Raw genomic sequence first — 7774 nt, 5'->3', positions numbered from 1 at the left:
TAAGATCTTCAATTTTCAGCTAAGCTATTACAAATGCTCTATGCGTCCACCAGCTGAATTATTTCCACAATTTCATCGGAAGTGCGAGGGCGATGCACAAGCATCCTGTCTCTTCAGATTGGCGATACCAACGACGAATGTTTTTTTGGGTGCGGATGGATCAATGCCAAAACGTCGACGATAAACACGCTACACCGAAATCACTGACTCAGTCTTTGCAAACTGTAGCACACAGAACGCCTTCTATTGAGCGGACGCCATCTTACTTCTGACACTGCAAGCTGAGAAGACGCATTGACAGACATCTAACGGCGATTTTCCGAAACTCTCGACCACGCCTATTCAAACACTCATTTCCTTGCCGGCACGTCCCATGTTCCGAAAATTATTACCGCCTAAAATCAAGTCGTTCTCTTTAAAACACGGTGCACAACCCCCAAAACACTCAGCAGCCACTATTAACGAAAGTCTGTTCCGAAATAAAGACAGCATTTGTAAATCTACATTCTGTACCACAACTGTTGTTCAAGTAAAAACATACGACAAATTTTAAAATATTTCTCAAATAATAAAAGAACAATTAAACAAACTACTATTGGTACTGATATTTTATTCTCAAAACAGGTAACTACATAAACAGCATATTGGCAGTACTTTTATTTTTTTGGCATTAAACATACGTATTTATATCCCAACCATATAACATTTCTCCAGCATATATTGTTCATATATACATATATAAACACACTCAGTCACTCAACTACATATGTACACAGAGAGATATACCGGTATATACATAAGGTTCTCTGAAAATGTATACTACGTTTATCATTCATTCAACGAAATCTATACTCTGAGTAAAAATGTTTCTACAATGAAAAGATAAATTCACTCTTACTATTTTGGGATGTACTTTAGGTATGAAAACATAAGTCACATATTTTGTTTCAACCATAAAACAAATGATAAATAAGTTGAGGTAATTCTCAAAATAGAGTTATCTATTAACATTTATTACATTTTTAATTGCTTGCATTTTACGATATTTTTGACATCAGTAATATCTAAAATGCAAATAAACAGTCGATAGCAGACGTATCCCTTCTTCTACATATGTTATCATTTACTTCATTAACGAACAGATCAAACTGATACGTTACAATTCTCTAACTTACCAACAACATTGGTTCATTTTCTCCGAAGAACGTAGTATGCAATTTTTGCAGCAGACTGGATCAACATGTTATGTATGCCAGTTCTTAATTCATTCCAACTGCATTTAGAACTTCATATAAAATTCATTATAAGGACGTCTAACTATCAAGTTACAACGTACGCAGGGAAGCACAATAATTTTTGGATTAAAAATAAATACAGAAACTTATAGAAAAATAGTATATTATACTTTTACTCCATTCTCATACAACTTCAGTTAAATATGTATTTCCGAAGGTCACTTTCAAAGACACAACATTTGTTTTAACTATTATCCCTCCGTTTCAGCACAAGAACATAGCAGTAATGCAAAGCATGAGTAATGATTCATGGACATACACAATCAGCAAGTATTTACGATTTGTTGTACTACCATGTCACATGCTACTGAAGATCATTCTTGGAAGCATCCATGAACTGACAACCATCAGGCTATAAAACGGAACTGTCTTCAACCAAGTGAACCAACATTTCTTTACTACTGCACAGAAGCCCTTTCTAAGCGTTTAAAATGACTCTTTAAAAAATATTTAATTGAGAACAAGGCATAACATATACGCTTAACTATGGAAATAAATAAGACGAAGAAACAATAAGAGAAAAAGGAAAGAGCGAATGATGTGCAGGTGTTTTTAATCAGCGCAAGTTTATATTTTTGCACGTGCTTCAGAAAACGATTGGTAGGTAAAATACAGAGGCTGATCAGTTTCCATCCAAACAATAACATCTGTTAAACGCAGACCAACAAAACTACCCGAGTAAAGTGTATCAGTTTCTCAACTATTGTGTTGAAGGAGGCAAAATGCCGCTTGGGTACACGGTCTCTCTTTTCCATGCAACTTTTAGCATTTCCTGCATAGCCGAATAGTATTGGAAAAACGGCTTTGTGTTCTACTATTAACAACGGAACATTTTCATTGTTAACAGTAGTTAATTAAACTTATGCACAGCAGCCTCCTCCACAACCCACATCAATGAAATCGTATCCAAAAAGGTGGTCAATGAAAGTGCTACAGAAGATCCGAAAAAAAAGGAAAAATCAAAATCAATGCAGCTTGTTACTGTTTTATTCCCAGTATACACAGACGAAATACCGGGTGACGACATCCGTCTTGTGAACTAAGCTTAAAATCACACGGCTAGATCATCGGTGGACTTTACAGACGCATGGAAGCTGCAACTGGTATCCATGCAATACCCTTTAAGAGTCAAGATGCTAGCCATATGGATCACTGTATTTTCGGAAGCGGCGCCTTTCATTAGGCCGGCTTCGCACGATAAATTACGTCTAGAAAACCTAGTGGAACAAGATACTGTTGGTACAGATGTAGCAGAAACTGTATATTATGCAATAGTTTACACCAGTGGTAATCACATCAAGCATGATCCATATTGGTGAGGTGGAAAACATCAAGTAAGCATCAACTTCAATTTGTTCGAATAGAATCGGATCAACTTTTGTATTACTTTTAATATACGTTAAACGTTTTAAGTGCAAGTTCAGATGACTGGGTGTAATGGATTAATGGAGAATGTGAATGAACTTTTATGCTTCATGTACTTTTAGAGGCGTTTTTGTGTCTGATGAAGATACTGGTAATAGTACCGAAACGTTTCCTATTACGTATGTGTACCTTGGTTAAGATTATACTAGTTTACCAGTATAGAAGATCAAATAATAATTCAATAAAACATTCATTTATATTTAATACGTAGCCTTCGCTCTGTGGTATTTATTTCTCAAGTAGGGACGTTTATCGTGCTTTACATTACTGATATCTATGACTATCATCAATTACTATAATTTCGGACAACAATGTATGTATTTTCGTTGCTTATTCGCAACACTCTTTAATAAGCTCTAATGTATACAGATGCATTGCTAACAAATTGTCTTAATAGTATTACCAATAAATAACTCAAAATATTGTCAGAAATTATTTCAATTGACGATATTTGGTAATATGCTTCAATGTTTCCTATTCACGCTCTGTTACATTGCATTGAAGTCAACTTTTCTCCACACTTTCACAATACGGAGGAATCTAATAATCGCTTATATTATATGAGGCACATGTTTTCATCTTTTAAAGAAAACAACAATGCTATATAATACACAGTCTCCTTTTACACAAAAGTAAGCAGAAAATAAATTACGCCATATTGGAAATCTTGTTTTATATGTATATGAGCTTAATACTTTTAAAAATGTACCAATCGATAGGATTGTATTTGCTGAGCTATTTCTCCTTAATGATGGCGAAAAACCCTATTAATTAACAAGCAGGAGCTCAATCCTTCTCTTTCATAAGTCCGTCTCGAGATTTGGATACAGCATGAACAGGGTTTCCACTCAACCTAAATAATCGAACTTACGGCCTTTTAACAGAATTATATAAAGATGTAATGTAATGGTTATGTATTTACGTACGATGTAACATAGAGTTCCGATGATTTTCTTAAAGAGTGAAGTAAATTCCGGAATATATACATTAAAAATGTAACTTGAAGAGTTTTATATGTTATCGCAACCATGCCGTAAACGATTCAGCTAAGTATTTATCACTGATCTTTAAGATTAGAAAATGTTTCGTCTTACGTTACTAATATTCACACAAGAAAGCTATACACATACAAAGTAAGCGGAAACAGTTTTTAAGCTCTTGTATAACTTAAACGTATTTTTATTAGTCTGATTGAATTCTGTTCCTTTCGGAGCTAAGTTGGTTAATTTTGTTCTTAATCCTTAAGAAGATGACTTACTATTTACGTGAGCTCATAACCACGCTGGAAGTTTGATAAGGTAAAATTGACAGGTAACAGACCATCATGCAAGATAAAAAGATTTCCTCATTTAGCCAAAGAGAAAGCTGGACTACAGGACCAATTCAGCATTGAGATTTCACCAAATTTTCAGTCAATGTGTGGCGCTAATACATAGGTATACACATTTCTGATTACATGGATTAATATTTAGATACATTCCTTAGTTTAATTTATTAGACGTCTAAAGACTGTCTTCTGTTCCATGCATCTTAAAGACACAATTTGCGTATTATCTTTTAGCAGTTTTCATTTTAACTTCCAGGCAAAACAAGATGATGAAGCTAACAGTAAATAGTACATTTTCAATACATTTTTACTTCCTGCAATTCAACTTTGCAACACAACAGTGCCGATTCTATAGCCTGTTTTAATTATTTCGATAAACATAATCAATTCTTAAATTAATACACTAGCATTTTAAACTGTGGTTATTTCACGTATGGTGCTTCGAAGTCACAATTTTCGTATCATAAAAAATGTCTAGTTTTCATATCTTCTATATGCGTTCGATCTACTTGAAATATTTAATTTCGGATTTTAACATTTATTTCTGATTATACATAACTTTAGCTTTATTCAAACTCTTGTTCCTTGGAATACAATCTATCAATTAGTAATAGTTTTAACCTTGCACATCACTGAACCAATACACCACTTTTTGTTCTGTATAGGTCATATATTAATATCGATTTCTAACTACAAAAAAATATGTTTTACAAATCCCTGAAATCTTTAGTTGATGATTGAAAATATTAATCCTAAATATGTCTACAATATTATTTAAAATATTTAACAGCTTTGAATCATGATTGAAAATAAAGTTTTATTTTATTGAAATGCAACTATTTTACCTATGTAGTAGTATGCACTATTCAGTATGCATCAACATACTATTCAGTCTTTTGCCTATTAGTTTACATTACATGAAAATAGACGTATGAAGATTATACAACAACATAACAAATAATTATTTTTTTTTCCTAGGGAAGAAAGAAAACAGGGTAATCATCACTTCTTCTCTCAAGACATATGTTAACACTATATGAAGCTTACTGCCTCAAACACAAAACACAAAGAAATAAATAGAAGTTTAGTTGTTCTTTTGATTACAAAAGTGCTTTCCATAAACACTTAATAGCTTTTACAATAAAGAAACCATCAATGAGTATGTGACATCAGAGCAAAACAGTCTATAATTCATTGTATTAACCCTCGCACTACCAAAGGAAGTCATTTTGTGCCCACTTATTAAGATAAAATATATCTCACAAGAGAAACAAATTAGAACCTTCCACAAAAATCTACAGGGAACGAAGTGAACAATACACATAATAAAACTGTTATTTATTATGATGATATCTAGGAGGAACAGTTCTAAATGACAGTCACATCTCCTACCAACGGGAAGTACTCTGTGCCCACCACATAAGGTTGGTGTAAAGGGACAAGTTTTGCCGATAGATGTCACTACAGTTTTCGTATCTCTCCCTTGTTTTTATTATTATTATTATTATTATTATTATTATTATTATTATTATTATTTTTTAATTTGTATTTTTACCTTTCACGAAAATTTACGATTTCTGTTACAAATTTCAGCCTAGAGGCTTCAAAATTTTAAAGAAGGAACTTCATAACCTATCAAAGGGAACAATCCATGCTGATTTTTTATTTAGAATTTTCTTCATTGTTGAAACAGTTCCATTGTTAATGGTTTGGATATCCATTTCAACAATGAAGAAAATTCTAAAAAAAATCTGCATGGATTATTGCCTTCGATAGATTATGAAGTTCCTTTTCTAAAAATTTTAAGTCTGTAGGTTGAAATTTGTAAGAGAAATCGTGAATTTTCGTGAAAGGTAAAAAATACATGCGAGAGATACAAAGACTGTAGTGCCATCTATCGGGAAAACTTGTCCCTTTAAACCAACCTTAAAATAGCAAATTTTAAGACACACACTAACAAGTTCAATTTGAAACAACGTAAGGTATAGTTTTAGCTAAACATGTTGAGCAATAACATATTTTCTTACAATTTGTAAAGAAACGATTAGGAGAGTAATTACATAAATTTTCTGAGGTGAGCACAAAGTACCCTCCCCCCCTTCCCCCGTTGGTAGTCCGATGAAATAATATCTACCATATGATTTTAATAAAATCACAAATTTCATATTGATTAAACACGTTTCTCAAATCTTTATTAAATCTCTAATTTAAGAGAATAATAATTTGATCTTCTAATAGATATATGGAAATGAAAGCTTTCGATTATATCTTGTTTAGATGAATCTAAACTGAACTTTGTCACGACTCCCGTATATCCTTTGTGACTTATTTCAAAGAATATAGATCAGAAAATAAAAATGGAAGATGTTCTATAATAGGAATAGAACAAATAACCTTCTGGTGTTTCCTTGAAAGAAGGAAGTCAGAAATTGACGGAACACGCAGATCTAGAAAGAAAATGAAATGAAATAGTTAAGTTTTACGTCCCACGCTTATGCCGACTAGGCTAAAGGAGACGGTGATGAGAAATTAACGAAATGGTAGAATGAAAAAAGTAAGAGGAAACTGGAGAAAACCCACACACACGGTGTTTGTCCACCACAAAGTTCACTTGGTGCGAACTAGGATCGCACCAAGGACCCCAGGCACCAGAGGTAAATGCTTTACCACTGAGCCACCTAGATCTAGAACGAGTATGCTAATAATTCAAAGTGTAGAACTGACTTCTAGCTATTATTAATTCAAGTTGGTGGAATAGAAATTAATGCCATTAAAAGCATTTGATATTCTTTTGTTTGTCCTTCAATTATTCGAATTATTATTGGAACTACTGTTAATATTCGAAAGAACTATTTTCTTTGAGTGTTTTGAATTTTAACAGCACCTAGTTGAGAACTTCTACCTGTGAAAGATTTACTCTATAAATGTATAGAGTAAAAATAGAAATCAAAACGGTTTCAAGAAATTATTACACATTAGTACCAACTAATATAAAAGATTATTAACAGGAAAACTATTAAAAAAAAAGCTTCATTTCCATATATCTTAAATGACAATATATTATTGCCTTCTTAAAAAACAGGACAACTTGAAAGAAAAGACATTTCTGAGAAAGAAAACTTGAAATAACAAAAAATGAATATAGCACGTACGCAGAAATGTAAAAAGACTTTAAATACATGTTATATACAGACTTAGAAAAAAAGACTATGATACTGTACAAAATACTAATATTCAAAACTGGAAATATCGTGCTAACAAAAAATACAACTAATCAAATAAAAGATAGGAAAATCAAGAGACAGGATGTCAGTAAAAAATAATTATTAACAGGGAAAAAAATACTTTAAAATACAAAGTCTTTACAAGAGACAAGATAATTATTAAATTAGAATTTTGAACAAACGAATAAAAGTTTTGAAAGAACGTCAAACGTCATAGCATAAAAGAATCTGTCACTGAGCAACATTTTTTTTTTTACTTTGTTTTACTTTAATGATCATGGTCTGCAGGCATATAACAATCAAAGCCGGTTTAAGAGTTTTTTTTTTTTTTTTTTTATTGACTCAAAAAGATCCCAACAAGGATTTTTGAAGAAAAGACAATTGTCAATTCTAAAAATAGATACAGCAGAATCTGTATACAGAACTACATTTTTAGAAACAGCTCATAGTGATTAAAAAAAATGCAAAAAATCAAACTGTTAAAAGGTTTTTTCTAACTGTAA

The sequence above is a fragment of the Thermobia domestica genome, chromosome 1 (genome assembly GCF_964235325.1).
Source record: "Thermobia domestica chromosome 1, izTheDome1.hap1.1, whole genome shotgun sequence".
NCBI classification, from domain to species: Eukaryota; Metazoa; Arthropoda; class Insecta; order Zygentoma; family Lepismatidae; genus Thermobia; species Thermobia domestica.
Note: the sequence above shows the minus strand (reverse complement) of the source record.